The sequence below is a fragment of the Pungitius pungitius genome, chromosome 6 (assembly GCF_949316345.1).
Source record: "Pungitius pungitius chromosome 6, fPunPun2.1, whole genome shotgun sequence".
NCBI lineage: Eukaryota > Metazoa > Chordata > Actinopteri > Perciformes > Gasterosteidae > Pungitius > Pungitius pungitius.
Genome location: NC_084905.1, coordinates 7,422,951 through 7,441,045, shown reverse-complemented (window position 1 = coordinate 7,441,045; position 18,095 = coordinate 7,422,951). Strand labels below are relative to the sequence as shown.

Sequence of the window (18,095 nt, the reverse complement as noted above, 5' to 3'; positions counted from 1 at the left end):
TTTACAGGAGCTATTATATCTACCTTTAATGTCTTCATGTGTCAATCTATGACAGCATGGTTTGATTTCTGTGGCCATTTCTCTTGTACCGTGAATACTTTTAATATTCATATGGTTTTGGATTGGCCTTTTAGCTATGATTGGCCGGCCAAAATGATAAATGTAGTATTTAATGCGAAATGGACACATTCTGTGTTCTCCACTCACTTTAGCATTTGGGGGTTACAGGATTTTCTAAATTCCCTCCATGCCAAGTCTTTGGACGCACCAATTTGGACTTGCAGACAAGAAGTCTATCCAAGGACTCAACATAGGACCACCAAAAATGACTAACTGTATAAGGTTCCACCGAGACTCGAACTCGGATTCCTGGATTCAAAGTCCAGAGTGCTGACCATTACACCATGGAACCCACAGCATAACTTGCTTGGGGTACTAGAGGGCTGAGATTTCCAACTTTATACCCATCAGATTGTTTTATTGGTGACGCAGCAAACCCTACGTAGTATTTGTGTCCCGGGATAGAAAACTTGAAGGGAAAAAGGGTGAAAACCACGACATTAGGTGAGAGTGGAACCCTTCAGGTTATAAGACTGACGCACTGCGCCAACGAAGACTAAAGCTCTTTCTACGTATGCTAATGTACGAGCTAGGTTTGTTTTTTTACCAAAAACTACTAGCAACATGGAGTATTAAGGTTTTTAGACGGATAACTCAAATCAATTTTGGAAGAATTCCACACCCCGCTCCTCTAACTTGACAATTTAACCCACCTAGTGGTTTTACAGGAGCTATTATATCTACCTTTAATGTCTTCATGTGTCAATCTATGACAGCATGGTTTGATTTCTGTGGCCATTTCTCTTGTACCGTGAATACTTTTAATATTCATATGGTTTTGGATTGGCCTTTTAGCTATGATTGGCCGGCCAAAATGATAAATGTAGTATTTAATGCGAAATGGAGACATTCTGTGTTCTCCACTCACTTTAGCATTTGGGGGTTACAGGATTTTCTAAATTCCCTCCATGCCAAGTCTTTGGACGCACCAATTTGGACTTGCAGACAAGAAGTCTATCCAAGGACTCAACATAGGACCACCAAAAATGACTAACTGTATAAGGTTCCACCGAGACTCGAACTCGGATTCCTGGATTCAAAGTCCAGAGTGCTGACCATTACACCATGGAACCCACAGCATAACTTGCTTGGGGTACTAGAGGGCTGAGATTTCCAACTTTATACCCATCAGATTGTTTTATTGGTGACGCAGCAAACCCTACGTAGTATTTGTGTCCCGGGATAGAAAACTTGAAGGGAAAAAGGGTGAAAACCACGACATTAGGTGAGAGTCGAACCCTTCAGGTTATAAGACTGACGCACTGCGCCAACGAAGACTAAAGCTCTTTCTACGTATGCTAATGTACGAGCTAGGTTTGTTTTTTTACCAAAAACTACTAGCAACATGGAGTATTAAGGTTTTTAGACGGATAACTCAAATCAATTTTGGAAGAATTCCACACCCCGCTCCTCTAACTTGACAATTTAACCCACCTTGTGGTTTTACAGGAGCTATTATATCTACCTTTAATGTCTTCATGTGTCAATCTATGACAGCATGGTTTGATTTCTGTGGCCATTTCTCTTGTACCGTGAATACTTTTAATATTCATATGGTTTTGGATTGGCCTTTTAGCTATGATTGGCCGGCCAAAATGATAAATGTAGTATTTAATGCGAAATGGACACATTCTGTGTTCTCCACTCACTTTAGCATTTGGGGGTTACAGGATTTTCTAAATTCCCTCCATGCCAAGTCTTTGGACGCACCAATTTGGACTTGCAGACAAGAAGTCTATCCAAGGACTCAACATAGGACCACCACAAATGTATAAGGTTCCACCGAGACTTGAACTCGGATTACTGGATTCAGAGTCCAGAGTGCTAACCATTACACCATGGAACCCCAGGTTGACAAATAAACTGCCCACCTCACCTGGTCTGCGTGAGGTGCCAGATCTCCAGCATCAAATCTATTGGACTGTTTCATTGCTGACAGAAGGAAACTTACGTAGCATTTGTAAGTGCAGGCATAACAAAATTGAGGAAAGAGCGTTAAAATCACTGCCCCGTGTGAGGGTCGAACTCACGGCCTTCAGATTATGAGACTGACGCGCTGCCTACTGCGCCAACGAGGCCCGAAAAGGACTTTATGTACACATTTCAAGTGTATGAGCTCAATTTGTTTCAATTACAATAAAGTCAAGATCAGCAAGGTGTAATAAGATTCATAGACAGATATCTCAAATGGCTTTTCCCTGGACTTGACACCTCAAACATTACAGATGAACGCCCTATTGGTGTTACAGGGACTAATATATCTAGCTTCAATGTTTTTATGTGTCAATTGATCAACTTTTGTCTTGTTTTCGATTGCCTTTTCTCTTTTATCTCAAATGTGTTTCATAATGAAACGTTTTTGGATTGGCCGTATTTCTGTATTTGGTCAACTAAATCATTTGAATGAAGTTGTGCCATGCCGAGTGGAAAGATTCTGTTACCTCAATTTAACACCCGAGGGTTCCCAGAATCTTTGAGTTTTCTCCATGGGAAGTCTCCAACCTTAAACGCAGCAAATTGGCCCTGCAGGTAAGAATTCTAACCAAAGACTCAAGATTGCCCCACTACAAACAGCTAAACGATTAAGGTTCCACCGAGACTTGAACTCGGATTACTGGATTCAGAGTCCAGAGTGCTAACCATTACACCATGGAACCCCAGGTAGACAAATAAACTGCCCACCTCACCTGGTCTGCGTGAGGTGCCAGATCTCCAGCATCAAATCTATTGGACTGTTTCATTGCTGACAGAAGGAAACTTACGTAGCATTTGTGTGTGCAGGCATAACAAAATTGAGGAAAGAGCGTTAAAATCACTGCCCCGTGTGAGGGTCGAACTCACGGCCTTCAGATTATGAGACTGACGCGCTGCCTACTGCGCCAACGAGGCCCGAAAAGGACTTTATGTACACATTTCAAGTGTATGAGCTCAATTTGTTTCAATTACAATAAAGTCAAGATCAGCAAGGTGTAATAAGATTCATAGACAGATATCTCAAATGGCTTTTCCCTGGACTTGACACCTCAAACATTAAAGATGAACGCCCTATTGGTGTTACAGGGACTAATATATCTGGCTTCAATGTTTTTATGTGTCAATTGATCACCTTTTGTCTTGTTTTCGATTGCCTTTTCTCTTTTATCTCAAATGTGTTTCATTATGAAATGTTTTTGGATTGGCCGTTTTTCTGTATTTGGTCAACTAAATCATTTGAATGAAGTTGTGCCATGCCGAGTGGAAAGATTCTGTTTCCTCAATTTAACACCCGAGGGTTCCCAGAATCTTTGAGTTTTCTCCATGGGAAGTCTCCAACCTTAAACGCAGCAAATTGGCCCTGCAGGTAAGAATTCTAACCAAAACTCAAGATTGCACCACTACAAACTGCTAAACGATTAAGGTTCCACCGAGACTTGAACTCGGATTACTGGATTCAGAGTCCAGAGTGCTAACCATTACACCATGGAACCCCAGGTAGACAAATAAACTGCCCACCTCACCTGGTCTGCGTGAGGTGCCAGATCTCCAGCATCAAATCTATTGGACTGTTTCATTGCTGACAGAAGGAAACTTACGTAGCATTTGTGTGTGCAGGCATAACAAAATTGAGGAAAGAGCGTTAAAATCACTGCCCCGTGTGAGGGTCGAACTCACGGCCTTCAGATTATGAGACTGACGCGCTGCCTACTGCGCCAACGAGGCCCGAAAAGGACTTTATGTACACATTTCAAGTGTATGAGCTCAATTTGTTTCAATTACAATAAAGTCAAGATCAGCAAGGTGTAATAAGATTCATAGACAGATATCTCAAATGGCTTTTCCCTGGACTTGACACCTCAAACATTAAAGATGAACGCCCTATTGGTGTTACAGGGACTAATATATCTGGCTTCAATGTTTTTATGTGTCAATTGATCACCTTTTGTCTTGTTTTCGATTGCCTTTTCTCTTTTATCTCAAATGTGTTTCATTATGAAATGTTTTTGGATTGGCCGTTTTTCTGTATTTGGTCAACTAAATCATTTGAATGAAGTTGTGCCATGCCGAGTGGAAAGATTCTGTTTCCTCAATTTAACACCCGAGGGTTCCCAGAATCTTTGAGTTTTCTCCATGGGAAGTCTCCAACCTTAAACGCAGCAAATTGGCCCTGCAGGTAAGAATTCTAACCAAAGACTCAAGATTGCACCACTACAAAAAGCCAAACAATTAAGGTTCCACCGAGACTTGAACTCGGATTACTGGATTCAGAGTCCAGAGTGCTAACCATTACACCATGGAACCCCAGGTAGACAAATAAACTGCCCACCTCACCTGGTCTGCGTGAGGTGCCAGATCTCCAGCATCAAATCTATTGGACTGTTTCATTGCTGACAGAAGGAAACTTACGTAGCATTTGTGTGTGCAGGCATAACAAAATTGAGGAAAGAGCGTTAAAATCACTGCCCCCTGTGAGGGTCGAACTCACGGCCTTCAGATTATGAGACTGACGCGCTGCCTACTGCGCCAACGAGGCCCGAAAAGGACTTTATGTACACATTTCAAGTGTATGAGCTCAATTTGTTTCAATTACAATAAAGTCAAGAGCAGCAAGGTGTAATAAGATTCATAGACAGATATCTCAAATGGCTTTTCCCTGGACTTGACACCTCAAACATTACAGATGAACGCCCTATTGGTGTTACAGAGACTAATATATCTGGCTTCAATGTTTTTATGTGTCAATTGATCACCTTTTGTCTTGTTTTCGATTGCCTTTTCTCTTTTATCTCAAATGTCTTTCATAATTAAACGTTTTTGGAATGACCGTTTTTCTGTATTTGGTCAACTAAATCATTTGAATGAAGTTGTGCCATGCCGAGTGGAAAGATTCTGTTTCCTCAATTTAACACCCGAGGGTTCCCAGAATCTCTGAGTTTTCTCCATGGCAAGTCCCCAACCTTAAACGCAGCAAATTGGCCCTGCAGGTAAGAATTCTAACCAAAGACTCAAGATTGCACCACTACAAACAGCTAAACGATTAAGGTTCCACCGAGACTTGAACTCGGATTACTGGATTCAGAGTCCAGAGTGCTAACCATTACACCATGGAACCCCAGGTAGACAAATAAACTGCCCACCTCACCTGGTCTGCGTGAGGTGCCAGATCTCCAGCATCAAATCTATTGGACTGTTTCATTGCTGACAGAAGGAAACTTACGTAGCATTTGTGTGTGCAGGCATAACAAAATTGAGGAAAGAGCGTTAAAATCACTGCCCCGTGTGAGGGTCGAACTCACGGCCTTCAGATTATGAGACTGACGCGCTGCCTACTGCGCCAACGAGGCCCGAAAAGGACTTTATGTACACATTTCAAGTGTATGAGCTCAATTTGTTTCAATTACAATAAAGTCAAGATCAGCAAGGTGTAATAAGATTCATAGACAGATATCTCAAATGGCTTTTCCCTGGACTTGACACCTCAAACATTAAAGATGAACGCCCTATTGGTGTTACAGGGACTAATATATCTGGCTTCAATGTTTTTATGTGTCAATTGATCACCTTTTGTCTTGTTTTCGATTGCCTTTTCTCTTTTATCTCAAATGTGTTTCATTATGAAATGTTTTTGGATTGGCCGTTTTTCTGTATTTGGTCAACTAAATCATTTGAATGAAGTTGTGCCATGCCGAGTGGAAAGATTCTGTTTCCTCAATTTAACACCCGAGGGTTCCCAGAATCTTTGAGTTTTCTCCATGGGAAGTCTCCAACCTTAAACGCAGCAAATTGGCCCTGCAGGTAAGAATTCTAACCAAAGACTCAAGATTGCACCACTACAAACTGCTAAACGATTAAGGTTCCACCGAGACTTGAACTCGGATTACTGGATTCAGAGTCCAGAGTGCTAACCATTACACCATGGAACCCCAGGTAGACAAATAAACTGCCCACCTCACCTGGTCTGCGTGAGGTGCCAGATCTCCAGCATCAAATCTATTGGACTGTTTCATTGCTGACAGAAGGAAACTTACGTAGCATTTGTGTGTGCAGGCATAACAAAATTGAGGAAAGAGCGTTAAAATCACTGCCCCGTGTGAGGGTCGAACTCACGGCCTTCAGATTATGAGACTGACGCGCTGCCTACTGCGCCAACGAGGCCCGAAAAGGACTTTATGTACACATTTCAAGTGTATGAGCTCAATTTGTTTCAATTACAATAAAGTCAAAATCAGCAAGGTGTAATAAGATTCATAGACAGATATCTCAAATGGCTTTTCCCTGGACTTGACACCTCAAACATTAAAGATGAACGCCCTATTGGTGTTACAGGGACTAATATATCTGGCTTCAATGTTTTTATGTGTCAATTGATCACCTTTTGTCTTGTTTTCGATTGCCTTTTCTCTTTTATCTCAAATGTGTTTCATTATGAAATGTTTTTGGAATGACCGTTTTTCTGTATTTGGTCAACTAAATCATTTGAATGAAGTTGTGCCATGCCGAGTGGAAAGATTCTGTTACCTCAATTTAACACCCGAGGGTTCCCAGAATCTTTGAGTTTTCTCCATGGGAAGTCTCCAACCTTAAACGCAGCAAATTGGCCCTGCAGGTAAGAATTCTAACCAAAGACTCAAGATTGCACCACTACAAACTGCTAAACGATTAAGGTTCCACCGAGACTTGAACTCGGATTACTGGATTCAGAGTCCAGAGTGCTAACCATTACACCATGGAACCCCAGGTAGACAAATAAACTGCCCACCTCACCTGGTCTGCGTGAGGTGCCAGATCTCCAGCATCAAATCTATTGGACTGTTTCATTGCTGACAGAAGGAAACTTACGTAGCATTTGTGTGTGCAGGCATAACAAAATTGAGGAAAGAGCGTTAAAATCACTGCCCCCTGTGAGGGTCGAACTCACGGCCTTCAGATTATGAGACTGACGCGCTGCCTACTGCGCCAACGAGGCCCGAAAAGGACTTTATGTACACATTTCAAGTGTATGAGCTCAATTTGTTTCAATTACAATAAAGTCAAGAGCAGCAAGGTGTAATAAGATTCATAGACAGATATCTCAAATGGCTTTTCCCTGGACTTGACACCTCAAACATTACAGATGAACGCCCTATTGGTGTTACAGAGACTAATATATCTGGCTTCAATGTTTTTATGTGTCAATTGATCACCTTTTGTCTTGTTTTCGATTGCCTTTTCTCTTTTATCTCAAATGTCTTTCATAATTAAACGTTTTTGGAATGACCGTTTTTCTGTATTTGGTCAACTAAATCATTTGAATGAAGTTGTGCCATGCCGAGTGGAAAGATTCTGTTTCCTCAATTTAACACCCGAGGGTTCCCAGAATCTCTGAGTTTTCTCCATGGCAAGTCCCCAACCTTAAACGCAGCAAATTGGCCCTGCAGGTAAGAATTCTAACCAAAGACTCAAGATTGCACCACTACAAACAGCTAAACGATTAAGGTTCCACCGAGACTTGAACTCGGATTACTGGATTCAGAGTCCAGAGTGCTAACCATTACACCATGGAACCCCAGGTAGACAAATAAACTGCCCACCTCACCTGGTCTGCGTGAGGTGCCAGATCTCCAGCATCAAATCTATTGGACTGTTTCATTGCTGACAGAAGGAAACTTACGTAGCATTTGTGTGTGCAGGCATAACAAAATTGAGGAAAGAGCGTTAAAATCACTGCCCCGTGTGAGGGTCGAACTCACGGCCTTCAGATTATGAGACTGACGCGCTGCCTACTGCGCCAACGAGGCCCGAAAAGGACTTTATGTACACATTTCAAGTGTATGAGCTCAATTTGTTTCAATTACAATAAAGTCAAGATCAGCAAGGTGTAATAAGATTCATAGACAGATATCTCAAATGGCTTTTCCCTGGACTTGACACCTCAAACATTAAAGATGAACGCCCTATTGGTGTTACAGGGACTAATATATCTGGCTTCAATGTTTTTATGTGTCAATTGATCACCTTTTGTCTTGTTTTCGATTGCCTTTTCTCTTTTATCTCAAATGTGTTTCATTATGAAATGTTTTTGGATTGGCCGTTTTTCTGTATTTGGTCAACTAAATCATTTGAATGAAGTTGTGCCATGCCGAGTGGAAAGATTCTGTTACCTCAATTTAACACCCGAGGGTTCCCAGAATCTTTGAGTTTTCTCCATGGGAAGTCTCCAACCTTAAACGCAGCAAATTGGCCCTGCAGGTAAGAATTCTAACCAAAGACTCAAGATTGCACCACTACAAAAAGCCAAACAATTAAGGTTCCACCGAGACTTGAACTCGGATTACTGGATTCAGAGTCCAGAGTGCTAACCATTACACCATGGAACCCCAGGTAGACAAATAAACTGCCCACCTCACCTGGTCTGCGTGAGGTGCCAGATCTCCAGCATCAAATCTATTGGACTGTTTCATTGCTGACAGAAGGAAACTTACGTAGCATTTGTGTGTGCAGGCATAACAAAATTGAGAAAAGAGCGTTAAAATCACTGCCCCGTGTGAGGGTCGAACTCACGACCTTCAGATTATGAGACTGACGCGCTGCCTACTGCGCCAACGAGGCCCGAAAAGGACTTTATGTACACATTTCAAGTGTATGAGCTCAATTTGTTTCAATTACAATAAAGTCAAGAGCAGCAAGGTGTAATAAGATTCATAGACAGATATCTCAAATGGCTTTTCCCTGGACTTGACACCTCAAACATTACAGATGAACGCCCTATTGGTGTTACAGAGACTAATATATCTGGCTTCAATGTTTTTATGTGTCAATTGATCACCTTTTGTCTTGTTTTCGATTGCCTTTTCTCTTTTATCTCAAATGTGTTTCATAATTAAACGTTTTTGGAATGACCGTTTTTCTGTATTTGGTCAACTAAATCATTTGAATGAAGTTGTGCCATGCCGAGTGGAAAGATTCTGTTTCCTCAATTTAACACCCGAGGGTTCCCAGAATCTCTGAGTTTTCTCCATGGCAAGTCCCCAACCTTAAACGCAGCAAATTGGCCCTGCAGGTAAGAATTCTAACCAAAGACTCAAGATTGCACCACTACAAACAGCTAAACGATTAAGGTTCCACCGAGACTTGAACTCGGATTACTGGATTCAGAGTCCAGAGTGCTAACCATTACACCATGGAACCCCAGGTAGACAAATAAACTGCCCACCTCACCTGGTCTGCGTGAGGTGCCAGATCTCCAGCATCAAATCTATTGGACTGTTTCATTGCTGACAGAAGGAAACTTACGTAGCATTTGTGTGTGCAGGTATAACAAAATTGAGGAAAGAGCGTTAAAATCACTGCCCCGTGTGAGGGTCGAACTCACGGCCTTCAGATTATGAGACTGACGCGCTGCCTACTGCGCCAACGAGGCCCGAAAAGGACTTTATGTACACATTTCAAGTGTATGAGCTCAATTTGTTTCAATTACAATAAAGTCAAGATCAGCAAGGTGTAATAAGATTCATAGACAGATATCTCAAATGGCTTTTCCCTGGACTTGACACCTCAAACATTACAGATGAACGCCCTATTGGTGTTACAGAGACTAATATATCTGGCTTCAATGTTTTTATGTGTCAATTGATCACCTTTTGTCTTGTTTTCGATTGCCTTTTCTCTTTTATCTCAAATGTGTTTCATAATTAAACGTTTTTGGAATGACCGTTTTTCTGTATTTGGTCAACTAAATCATTTGAATGAAGTTGTGCCATGCCGAGTGGAAAGATTCTGTTTCCTCAATTTAACACCCGAGGGTTCCCAGAATCTCTGAGTTTTCTCCATGGCAAGTCCCCAACCTTAAACGCAGCAAATTGGCCCTGCAGGTAAGAATTCTAACCAAAGACTCAAGATTGCACCACTACAAACAGCTAAACGATTAAGGTTCCACCGAGACTTGAACTCGGATTACTGGATTCAGAGTCCAGAGTGCTAACCATTACACCATGGAACCCCAGGTAGACAAATAAACTGCCCACCTCACCTGGTCTGCGTGAGGTGCCAGATCTCCAGCATCAAATCTATTGGACTGTTTCATTGCTGACAGAAGGAAACTTACGTAGCATTTGTGTGTGCAGGCATAACAAAATTGAGGAAAGAGCGTTAAAATCACTGCCCCGTGTGAGGGTCGAACTCACGGCCTTCAGATTATGAGACTGACGCGCTGCCTACTGCGCCAACGAGGCCCGAAAAGGACTTTATGTACACATTTCAAGTGTATGAGCTCAATTTGTTTCAATTACAATAAAGTCAAGATCAGCAAGGTGTAATAAGATTCATAGACAGATATCTCAAATGGCTTTTCCCTGGACTTGACACCTCAAACATTAAAGATGAACGCCCTATTGGTGTTACAGTGACTAATATATCTGGCTTCAATGTTTTTATGTGTCAATTGATCACCTTTTGTCTTGTTTTCGATTGCCTTTTCTCTTTTATCTCAAATGTGTTTCATAATGAAACGTTTTTGGATTGGCCGTTTTTCTGTATTTGGTCAACTAAATCATTTGAATGAAGTTGTGCCATGCCGAGATGAAAGATTCTGTTACCTCAATTTAACATTAACACCCGAGGGTTCCCAGAATCTCTGAGTTTTCTCCATGGCAAGTCTCCAACCTTGAACGCAGCAAATTGGCCCTGCAGGTAAGAATTCTAACCAAAGACTCAAGATTGCACCACTATAAACTGCTAAACGATTAAGGTTCCACCGAGACTTGAACTCGGATTACTGGATTCAGAGTCCAGAGTGCTAACCATTACACCATGGAACCCCAGGTAGACAAATAAACTGCCCACCTCACCTGGTCTGCGTGAGGTGCCAGATCTCCAGCATCAAATCTATTGGACTGTTTCATTGCTGACAGAAGGAAACTTACGTAGCATTTGTGTGTGCAGGCATAACAAAATTGAGGAAAGAGCGTTAAAATCACTGCCCCGTGTGAGGGTCGAACTCACGGCCTTCAGATTATGAGACTGACGCGCTGCCTACTGCGCCAACGAGGCCCGAAAAGGACTTTATGTACACATTTCAAGTGTATGAGCTCAATTTGTTTCAATTACAATAAAGTCAAGATCAGCAAGGTGTAATAAGATTCATAGACAGATATCTCAAATGGCTTTTCCCTGGACTTGACACCTCAAACATTACAGATGAACGCCCTATTGGTGTTACAGAGACTAATATATCTGGCTTCAATGTTTTTATGTGTCAATTGATCACCTTTTGTCTTGTTTTCGATTGCCTTTTCTCTTTTATCTCAAATGTCTTTCATAATTAAACGTTTTTGGAATGACCGTTTTTCTGTATTTGGTCAACTAAATCATTTGAATGAAGTTGTGCCATGCCGAGTGGAAAGATTCTGTTTCCTCAATTTAACACCCGAGGGTTCCCAGAATCTCTGAGTTTTCTCCATGGCAAGTCCCCAACCTTAAACGCAGCAAATTGGCCCTGCAGGTAAGAATTCTAACCAAAGACTCAAGATTGCACCACTACAAACAGCTAAACGATTAAGGTTCCACCGAGACTTGAACTCGGATTACTGGATTCAGAGTCCAGAGTGCTAACCATTACACCATGGAACCCCAGGTAGACAAATAAACTGCCCACCTCACCTGGTCTGCGTGAGGTGCCAGATCTCCAGCATCAAATCTATTGGACTGTTTCATTGCTGACAGAAGGAAACTTACGTAGCATTTGTGTGTGCAGGCATAACAAAATTGAGGAAAGAGCGTTAAAATCACTGCCCCGTGTGAGGGTCGAACTCACGGCCTTCAGATTATGAGACTGACGCGCTGCCTACTGCGCCAACGAGGCCCGAAAAGGACTTTATGTACACATTTCAAGTGTATGAGCTCAATTTGTTTCAATTACAATAAAGTCAAGATCAGCAAGGTGTAATAAGATTCATAGACAGATATCTCAAATGGCTTTTCCCTGGACTTGACACCTCAAACATTAAAGATGAACGCCCTATTGGTGTTACAGGGACTAATATATCTGGCTTCAATGTTTTTATGTGTCAATTGATCACCTTTTGTCTTGTTTTCGATTGCCTTTTCTCTTTTATCTCAAATGTGTTTCATTATGAAATGTTTTTGGATTGGCCGTTTTTCTGTATTTGGTCAACTAAATCATTTGAATGAAGTTGTGCCATGCCGAGTGGAAAGATTCTGTTTCCTCAATTTAACACCCGAGGGTTCCCAGAATCTTTGAGTTTTCTCCATGGGAAGTCTCCAACCTTAAACGCAGCAAATTGGCCCTGCAGGTAAGAATTCTAACCAAAGACTCAAGATTGCACCACTACAAACTGCTAAACGATTAAGGTTCCACCGAGACTTGAACTCGGATTACTGGATTCAGAGTCCAGAGTGCTAACCATTACACCATGGAACCCCAGGTAGACAAATAAACTGCCCACCTCACCTGGTCTGCGTGAGGTGCCAGATCTCCAGCATCAAATCTATTGGACTGTTTCATTGCTGACAGAAGGAAACTTACGTAGCATTTGTGTGTGCAGGCATAACAAAATTGAGGAAAGAGCGTTAAAATCACTGCCCCGTGTGAGGGTCGAACTCACGGCCTTCAGATTATGAGACTGACGCGCTGCCTACTGCGCCAACGAGGCCCGAAAAGGACTTTATGTACACATTTCAAGTGTATGAGCTCAATTTGTTTCAATTACAATAAAGTCAAAATCAGCAAGGTGTAATAAGATTCATAGACAGATATCTCAAATGGCTTTTCCCTGGACTTGACACCTCAAACATTAAAGATGAACGCCCTATTGGTGTTACAGGGACTAATATATCTGGCTTCAATGTTTTTATGTGTCAATTGATCACCTTTTGTCTTGTTTTCGATTGCCTTTTCTCTTTTATCTCAAATGTGTTTCATTATGAAATGTTTTTGGAATGACCGTTTTTCTGTATTTGGTCAACTAAATCATTTGAATGAAGTTGTGCCATGCCGAGTGGAAAGATTCTGTTACCTCAATTTAACACCCGAGGGTTCCCAGAATCTTTGAGTTTTCTCCATGGGAAGTCTCCAACCTTAAACGCAGCAAATTGGCCCTGCAGGTAAGAATTCTAACCAAAGACTCAAGATTGCACCACTACAAACTGCTAAACGATTAAGGTTCCACCGAGACTTGAACTCGGATTACTGGATTCAGAGTCCAGAGTGCTAACCATTACACCATGGAACCCCAGGTAGACAAATAAACTGCCCACCTCACCTGGTCTGCGTGAGGTGCCAGATCTCCAGCATCAAATCTATTGGACTGTTTCATTGCTGACAGAAGGAAACTTACGTAGCATTTGTGTGTGCAGGCATAACAAAATTGAGGAAAGAGCGTTAAAATCACTGCCCCCTGTGAGGGTCGAACTCACGGCCTTCAGATTATGAGACTGACGCGCTGCCTACTGCGCCAACGAGGCCCGAAAAGGACTTTATGTACACATTTCAAGTGTATGAGCTCAATTTGTTTGAATTACAATAAAGTCAAGAGCAGCAAGGTGTAATAAGATTCATAGACAGATATCTCAAATGGCTTTTCCCTGGACTTGACACCTCAAACATTACAGATGAACGCCCTATTGGTGTTACAGAGACTAATATATCTGGCTTCAATGTTTTTATGTGTCAATTGATCACCTTTTGTCTTGTTTTCGATTGCCTTTTCTCTTTTATCTCAAATGTCTTTCATAATTAAACGTTTTTGGAATGACCGTTTTTCTGTATTTGGTCAACTAAATCATTTGAATGAAGTTGTGCCATGCCGAGTGGAAAGATTCTGTTTCCTCAATTTAACACCCGAGGGTTCCCAGAATCTCTGAGTTTTCTCCATGGCAAGTCCCCAACCTTAAACGCAGCAAATTGGCCCTGCAGGTAAGAATTCTAACCAAAGACTCAAGATTGCACCACTACAAACAGCTAAACGATTAAGGTTCCACCGAGACTTGAACTCGGATTACTGGATTCAGAGTCCAGAGTGCTAACCATTACACCATGGAACCCCAGGTAGACAAATAAACTGCCCACCTCACCTGGTCTGCGTGAGGTGCCAGATCTCCAGCATCAAATCTATTGGACTGTTTCATTGCTGACAGAAGGAAACTTACGTAGCATTTGTGTGTGCAGGCATAACAAAATTGAGGAAAGAGCGTTAAAATCACTGCCCCGTGTGAGGGTCGAACTCACGGCCTTCAGATTATGAGACTGACGCGCTGCCTACTGCGCCAACGAGGCCCGAAAAGGACTTTATGTACACATTTCAAGTGTATGAGCTCAATTTGTTTCAATTACAATAAAGTCAAAATCAGCAAGGTGTAATAAGATTCATAGACAGATATCTCAAATGGCTTTTCCCTGGACTTGACACCTCAAACATTAAAGATGAACGCCCTATTGGTGTTACAGGGACTAATATATCTGGCTTCAATGTTTTTATGTGTCAATTGATCACCTTTTGTCTTGTTTTCGATTGCCTTTTCTCTTTTATCTCAAATGTGTTTCATTATGAAATGTTTTTGGAATGACCGTTTTTCTGTATTTGGTCAACTAAATCATTTGAATGAAGTTGTGCCATGCCGAGTGGAAAGATTCTGTTACCTCAATTTAACACCCGAGGGTTCCCAGAATCTTTGAGTTTTCTCCATGGGAAGTCTCCAACCTTAAACGCAGCAAATTGGCCCTGCAGGTAAGAATTCTAACCAAAGACTCAAGATTGCACCACTACAAACTGCTAAACGATTAAGGTTCCACCGAGACTTGAACTCGGATTACTGGATTCAGAGTCCAGAGTGCTAACCATTACACCATGGAACCCCATGTAGACAAATAAACTGCCCACCTCACCTGGTCTGCGTGAGGTGCCAGATCTCCAGCATCAAATCTATTGGACTGTTTCATTGCTGACAGAAGGAAACTTACGTAGCATTTGTGTGTGCAGGCATAACAAAATTGAGGAAAGAGCGTTAAAATCACTGCCCCCTGTGAGGGTCGAACTCACGGCCTTCAGATTATGAGACTGACGCGCTGCCTACTGCGCCAACGAGGCCCGAAAAGGACTTTATGTACACATTTCAAGTGTATGAGCTCAATTTGTTTCAATTACAATAAAGTCAAGAGCAGCAAGGTGTAATAAGATTCATAGACAGATATCTCAAATGGCTTTTCCCTGGACTTGACACCTCAAACATTACAGATGAACGCCCTATTGGTGTTACAGAGACTAATATATCTGGCTTCAATGTTTTTATGTGTCAATTGATCACCTTTTGTCTTGTTTTCGATTGCCTTTTCTCTTTTATCTCAAATGTCTTTCATAATTAAACGTTTTTGGAATGACCGTTTTTCTGTATTTGGTCAACTAAATCATTTGAATGAAGTTGTGCCATGCCGAGTGGAAAGATTCTGTTTCCTCAATTTAACACCCGAGGGTTCCCAGAATCTCTGAGTTTTCTCCATGGCAAGTCCCCAACCTTAAACGCAGCAAATTGGCCCTGCAGGTAAGAATTCTAACCAAAGACTCAAGATTGCACCACTACAAACAGCTAAACGATTAAGGTTCCACCGAGACTTGAACTCGGATTACTGGATTCAGAGTCCAGAGTGCTAACCATTACACCATGGAACCCCAGGTAGACAAATAAACTGCCCACCTCACCTGGTCTGCGTGAGGTGCCAGATCTCCAGCATCAAATCTATTGGACTGTTTCATTGCTGACAGAAGGAAACTTACGTAGCATTTGTGTGTGCAGGCATAACAAAATTGAGGAAAGAGCGTTAAAATCACTGCCCCGTGTGAGGGTCGAACTCACGGCCTTCAGATTATGAGACTGACGCGCTGCCTACTGCGCCAACGAGGCCCGAAAAGGACTTTATGTACACATTTCAAGTGTATGAGCTCAATTTGTTTCAATTACAATAAAGTCAAGATCAGCAAGGTGTAATAAGATTCATAGACAGATATCTCAAATGGCTTTTCCCTGGACTTGACACCTCAAACATTAAAGATGAACGCCCTATTGGTGTTACAGGGACTAATATATCTGGCTTCAATGTTTTTATGTGTCAATTGATCACCTTTTGTCTTGTTTTCGATTGCCTTTTCTCTTTTATCTCAAATGTGTTTCATTATGAAATGTTTTTGGATTGGCCGTTTTTCTGTATTTGGTCAACTAAATCATTTGAATGAAGTTGTGCCATGCCGAGTGGAAAGATTCTGTTACCTCAATTTAACACCCGAGGGTTCCCAGAATCTTTGAGTTTTCTCCATGGGAAGTCTCCAACCTTAAACGCAGCAAATTGGCCCTGCAGGTAAGAATTCTAACCAAAGACTCAAGATTGCACCACTACAAAAAGCCAAACAATTAAGGTTCCACCGAGACTTGAACTCGGATTACTGGATTCAGAGTCCAGAGTGCTAACCATTACACCATGGAACCCCAGGTAGACAAATAAACTGCCCACCTCACCTGGTCTGCGTGAGGTGCCAGATCTCCAGCATCACATCTATTGGACTGTTTCATTGCTGACAGAAGGAAACTTACGTAGCATTTGTGTGTGCAGGCATAACAAAATTGAGAAAAGAGCGTTAAAATCACTGCCCCGTGTGAGGGTCGAACTCACGGCCTTCAGATTATGAGACTGACGCGCTGCCTACTGCGCCAACGAGGCCCGAAAAGGACTTTATGTACACATTTCAAGTGTATGAGCTCAATTTGTTTCAATTACAATAAAGTCAAGAGCAGCAAGGTGTAATAAGATTCATAGACAGATATCTCAAATGGCTTTTCCCTGGACTTGACACCTCAAACATTACAGATGAACGCCCTATTGGTGTTACAGAGACTAATATATCTGGCTTCAATGTTTTTATGTGTCAATTGATCACCTTTTGTCTTGTTTTCGATTGCCTTTTCTCTTTTATCTCAAATGTGTTTCATAATTAAACGTTTTTGGAGTGACCGTTTTTCTGTATTTGGTCAACTAAATCATTTGAATGAAGTTGTGCCATGCCGAGTGGAAAGATTCTGTTTCCTCAATTTAACACCCGAGGGTTCCCAGAATCTCTGAGTTTTCTCCATGGCAAGTCCCCAACCTTAAACGCAGCAAATTGGCCCTGCAGGTAAGAATTCTAACCAAAGACTCAAGATTGCACCACTACAAACAGCTAAACGATTAAGGTTCCACCGAGACTTGAACTCGGATTACTGGATTCAGAGTCCAGAGTGCTAACCATTACACCATGGAACCCCAGGTAGACAAATAAACTGCCCACCTCACCTGGTCTGCGTGAGGTGCCAGATCTCCAGCATCAAATCTATTGGACTGTTTCATTGCTGACAGAAGGAAACTTACGTAGCATTTGTGTGTGCAGGCATAACAAAATTGAGGAAAGAGCGTTAAAATCACTGCCCCGTGTGAGGGTCGAACTCACGGCCTTCAGATTATGAGACTGACGCGCTGCCTACTGCGCCAACGAGGCCCGAAAAGGACTTTATGTACACATTTCAAGTGTATGAGCTCAATTTGTTTCAATTACAATAAAGTCAAGATCAGCAAGGTGTAATAAGATTCATAGACAGATATCTCAAATGGCTTTTCCCTGGACTTGACACCTCAAACATTAAAGATGAACGCCCTATTGGTGTTACAGGGACTAATATATCTGGCTTCAATGTTTTTATGTGTCAATTGATCACCTTTTGTCTTGTTTTCGATTGCCTTTTCTCTTTTATCTCAAATGTGTTTCATTATGAAATGTTTTTGGATTGGCCGTTTTTCTGTATTTGGTCAACTAAATCATTTGAATGAAGTTGTGCCATGCCGAGTGGAAAGATTCTGTTTCCTCAATTTAACACCCGAGGGTTCCCAGAATCTTTGAGTTTTCTCCATGGGAAGTCTCCAACCTTAAACGCAGCAAATTGGCCCTGCAGGTAAGAATTCTAACCAAAGACTCAAGATTGCA

At 41.8% G+C, this 18,095-nt stretch overlaps 42 non-coding genes across 42 annotated transcripts; all 42 read right to left on the bottom strand.

The window, feature by feature from the left end:
* Window positions 1-340: 340 nt before the first annotated feature.
* trnaq-uug (transfer RNA glutamine (anticodon UUG)) lies at window positions 341-412 on the bottom strand. The gene has a single exon. It is a non-coding gene; the product is annotated as a tRNA-Gln (tRNA).
* A 709-nt stretch (window positions 413-1,121) lies between these two features.
* On the bottom strand, window positions 1,122-1,193 carry trnaq-uug (transfer RNA glutamine (anticodon UUG)). Its single transcript has one exon. It is a non-coding gene; the product is annotated as a tRNA-Gln (tRNA).
* A 701-nt stretch (window positions 1,194-1,894) lies between these two features.
* Window positions 1,895-1,966, bottom strand: trnaq-cug (transfer RNA glutamine (anticodon CUG)). Its single transcript has one exon. It is a non-coding gene; the product is annotated as a tRNA-Gln (tRNA).
* Window positions 1,967-2,125: 159 nt separating this feature from the next.
* On the bottom strand, window positions 2,126-2,198 carry trnam-cau (transfer RNA methionine (anticodon CAU)). Its single transcript has one exon. It is a non-coding gene; the product is annotated as a tRNA-Met (tRNA).
* Window positions 2,199-2,705: 507 nt separating this feature from the next.
* Window positions 2,706-2,777, bottom strand: trnaq-cug (transfer RNA glutamine (anticodon CUG)). The gene has a single exon. It is a non-coding gene; the product is annotated as a tRNA-Gln (tRNA).
* Window positions 2,778-2,936: 159 nt separating this feature from the next.
* On the bottom strand, window positions 2,937-3,009 carry trnam-cau (transfer RNA methionine (anticodon CAU)). Its single transcript has one exon. It is a non-coding gene; the product is annotated as a tRNA-Met (tRNA).
* Window positions 3,010-3,515: 506 nt separating this feature from the next.
* On the bottom strand, window positions 3,516-3,587 carry trnaq-cug (transfer RNA glutamine (anticodon CUG)). Its single transcript has one exon. It is a non-coding gene; the product is annotated as a tRNA-Gln (tRNA).
* A 159-nt stretch (window positions 3,588-3,746) lies between these two features.
* trnam-cau (transfer RNA methionine (anticodon CAU)) lies at window positions 3,747-3,819 on the bottom strand. Its single transcript has one exon. It is a non-coding gene; the product is annotated as a tRNA-Met (tRNA).
* A 507-nt stretch (window positions 3,820-4,326) lies between these two features.
* On the bottom strand, window positions 4,327-4,398 carry trnaq-cug (transfer RNA glutamine (anticodon CUG)). The gene has a single exon. It is a non-coding gene; the product is annotated as a tRNA-Gln (tRNA).
* Window positions 4,399-4,557: 159 nt separating this feature from the next.
* Window positions 4,558-4,630, bottom strand: trnam-cau (transfer RNA methionine (anticodon CAU)). The gene has a single exon. It is a non-coding gene; the product is annotated as a tRNA-Met (tRNA).
* A 507-nt stretch (window positions 4,631-5,137) lies between these two features.
* On the bottom strand, window positions 5,138-5,209 carry trnaq-cug (transfer RNA glutamine (anticodon CUG)). The gene has a single exon. It is a non-coding gene; the product is annotated as a tRNA-Gln (tRNA).
* A 159-nt stretch (window positions 5,210-5,368) lies between these two features.
* On the bottom strand, window positions 5,369-5,441 carry trnam-cau (transfer RNA methionine (anticodon CAU)). Its single transcript has one exon. It is a non-coding gene; the product is annotated as a tRNA-Met (tRNA).
* Window positions 5,442-5,948: 507 nt separating this feature from the next.
* On the bottom strand, window positions 5,949-6,020 carry trnaq-cug (transfer RNA glutamine (anticodon CUG)). The gene has a single exon. It is a non-coding gene; the product is annotated as a tRNA-Gln (tRNA).
* A 159-nt stretch (window positions 6,021-6,179) lies between these two features.
* On the bottom strand, window positions 6,180-6,252 carry trnam-cau (transfer RNA methionine (anticodon CAU)). The gene has a single exon. It is a non-coding gene; the product is annotated as a tRNA-Met (tRNA).
* Window positions 6,253-6,759: 507 nt separating this feature from the next.
* Window positions 6,760-6,831, bottom strand: trnaq-cug (transfer RNA glutamine (anticodon CUG)). The gene has a single exon. It is a non-coding gene; the product is annotated as a tRNA-Gln (tRNA).
* A 159-nt stretch (window positions 6,832-6,990) lies between these two features.
* Window positions 6,991-7,063, bottom strand: trnam-cau (transfer RNA methionine (anticodon CAU)). Its single transcript has one exon. It is a non-coding gene; the product is annotated as a tRNA-Met (tRNA).
* A 507-nt stretch (window positions 7,064-7,570) lies between these two features.
* Window positions 7,571-7,642, bottom strand: trnaq-cug (transfer RNA glutamine (anticodon CUG)). The gene has a single exon. It is a non-coding gene; the product is annotated as a tRNA-Gln (tRNA).
* A 159-nt stretch (window positions 7,643-7,801) lies between these two features.
* trnam-cau (transfer RNA methionine (anticodon CAU)) lies at window positions 7,802-7,874 on the bottom strand. The gene has a single exon. It is a non-coding gene; the product is annotated as a tRNA-Met (tRNA).
* Window positions 7,875-8,381: 507 nt separating this feature from the next.
* trnaq-cug (transfer RNA glutamine (anticodon CUG)) lies at window positions 8,382-8,453 on the bottom strand. The gene has a single exon. It is a non-coding gene; the product is annotated as a tRNA-Gln (tRNA).
* A 159-nt stretch (window positions 8,454-8,612) lies between these two features.
* On the bottom strand, window positions 8,613-8,685 carry trnam-cau (transfer RNA methionine (anticodon CAU)). Its single transcript has one exon. It is a non-coding gene; the product is annotated as a tRNA-Met (tRNA).
* A 507-nt stretch (window positions 8,686-9,192) lies between these two features.
* trnaq-cug (transfer RNA glutamine (anticodon CUG)) lies at window positions 9,193-9,264 on the bottom strand. The gene has a single exon. It is a non-coding gene; the product is annotated as a tRNA-Gln (tRNA).
* Window positions 9,265-9,423: 159 nt separating this feature from the next.
* Window positions 9,424-9,496, bottom strand: trnam-cau (transfer RNA methionine (anticodon CAU)). Its single transcript has one exon. It is a non-coding gene; the product is annotated as a tRNA-Met (tRNA).
* Window positions 9,497-10,003: 507 nt separating this feature from the next.
* On the bottom strand, window positions 10,004-10,075 carry trnaq-cug (transfer RNA glutamine (anticodon CUG)). Its single transcript has one exon. It is a non-coding gene; the product is annotated as a tRNA-Gln (tRNA).
* Window positions 10,076-10,234: 159 nt separating this feature from the next.
* trnam-cau (transfer RNA methionine (anticodon CAU)) lies at window positions 10,235-10,307 on the bottom strand. The gene has a single exon. It is a non-coding gene; the product is annotated as a tRNA-Met (tRNA).
* Window positions 10,308-10,820: 513 nt separating this feature from the next.
* On the bottom strand, window positions 10,821-10,892 carry trnaq-cug (transfer RNA glutamine (anticodon CUG)). The gene has a single exon. It is a non-coding gene; the product is annotated as a tRNA-Gln (tRNA).
* Window positions 10,893-11,051: 159 nt separating this feature from the next.
* trnam-cau (transfer RNA methionine (anticodon CAU)) lies at window positions 11,052-11,124 on the bottom strand. Its single transcript has one exon. It is a non-coding gene; the product is annotated as a tRNA-Met (tRNA).
* A 507-nt stretch (window positions 11,125-11,631) lies between these two features.
* trnaq-cug (transfer RNA glutamine (anticodon CUG)) lies at window positions 11,632-11,703 on the bottom strand. The gene has a single exon. It is a non-coding gene; the product is annotated as a tRNA-Gln (tRNA).
* Window positions 11,704-11,862: 159 nt separating this feature from the next.
* trnam-cau (transfer RNA methionine (anticodon CAU)) lies at window positions 11,863-11,935 on the bottom strand. The gene has a single exon. It is a non-coding gene; the product is annotated as a tRNA-Met (tRNA).
* Window positions 11,936-12,442: 507 nt separating this feature from the next.
* Window positions 12,443-12,514, bottom strand: trnaq-cug (transfer RNA glutamine (anticodon CUG)). Its single transcript has one exon. It is a non-coding gene; the product is annotated as a tRNA-Gln (tRNA).
* Window positions 12,515-12,673: 159 nt separating this feature from the next.
* trnam-cau (transfer RNA methionine (anticodon CAU)) lies at window positions 12,674-12,746 on the bottom strand. Its single transcript has one exon. It is a non-coding gene; the product is annotated as a tRNA-Met (tRNA).
* Window positions 12,747-13,253: 507 nt separating this feature from the next.
* Window positions 13,254-13,325, bottom strand: trnaq-cug (transfer RNA glutamine (anticodon CUG)). The gene has a single exon. It is a non-coding gene; the product is annotated as a tRNA-Gln (tRNA).
* A 159-nt stretch (window positions 13,326-13,484) lies between these two features.
* On the bottom strand, window positions 13,485-13,557 carry trnam-cau (transfer RNA methionine (anticodon CAU)). The gene has a single exon. It is a non-coding gene; the product is annotated as a tRNA-Met (tRNA).
* A 507-nt stretch (window positions 13,558-14,064) lies between these two features.
* Window positions 14,065-14,136, bottom strand: trnaq-cug (transfer RNA glutamine (anticodon CUG)). The gene has a single exon. It is a non-coding gene; the product is annotated as a tRNA-Gln (tRNA).
* A 159-nt stretch (window positions 14,137-14,295) lies between these two features.
* Window positions 14,296-14,368, bottom strand: trnam-cau (transfer RNA methionine (anticodon CAU)). The gene has a single exon. It is a non-coding gene; the product is annotated as a tRNA-Met (tRNA).
* A 507-nt stretch (window positions 14,369-14,875) lies between these two features.
* Window positions 14,876-14,947, bottom strand: trnaq-cug (transfer RNA glutamine (anticodon CUG)). The gene has a single exon. It is a non-coding gene; the product is annotated as a tRNA-Gln (tRNA).
* Window positions 14,948-15,106: 159 nt separating this feature from the next.
* On the bottom strand, window positions 15,107-15,179 carry trnam-cau (transfer RNA methionine (anticodon CAU)). The gene has a single exon. It is a non-coding gene; the product is annotated as a tRNA-Met (tRNA).
* A 507-nt stretch (window positions 15,180-15,686) lies between these two features.
* trnaq-cug (transfer RNA glutamine (anticodon CUG)) lies at window positions 15,687-15,758 on the bottom strand. Its single transcript has one exon. It is a non-coding gene; the product is annotated as a tRNA-Gln (tRNA).
* A 159-nt stretch (window positions 15,759-15,917) lies between these two features.
* trnam-cau (transfer RNA methionine (anticodon CAU)) lies at window positions 15,918-15,990 on the bottom strand. Its single transcript has one exon. It is a non-coding gene; the product is annotated as a tRNA-Met (tRNA).
* Window positions 15,991-16,497: 507 nt separating this feature from the next.
* On the bottom strand, window positions 16,498-16,569 carry trnaq-cug (transfer RNA glutamine (anticodon CUG)). Its single transcript has one exon. It is a non-coding gene; the product is annotated as a tRNA-Gln (tRNA).
* Window positions 16,570-16,728: 159 nt separating this feature from the next.
* On the bottom strand, window positions 16,729-16,801 carry trnam-cau (transfer RNA methionine (anticodon CAU)). Its single transcript has one exon. It is a non-coding gene; the product is annotated as a tRNA-Met (tRNA).
* A 507-nt stretch (window positions 16,802-17,308) lies between these two features.
* On the bottom strand, window positions 17,309-17,380 carry trnaq-cug (transfer RNA glutamine (anticodon CUG)). The gene has a single exon. It is a non-coding gene; the product is annotated as a tRNA-Gln (tRNA).
* A 159-nt stretch (window positions 17,381-17,539) lies between these two features.
* trnam-cau (transfer RNA methionine (anticodon CAU)) lies at window positions 17,540-17,612 on the bottom strand. Its single transcript has one exon. It is a non-coding gene; the product is annotated as a tRNA-Met (tRNA).
* Between the last annotated feature and the right edge of the window lie 483 nt (window positions 17,613-18,095).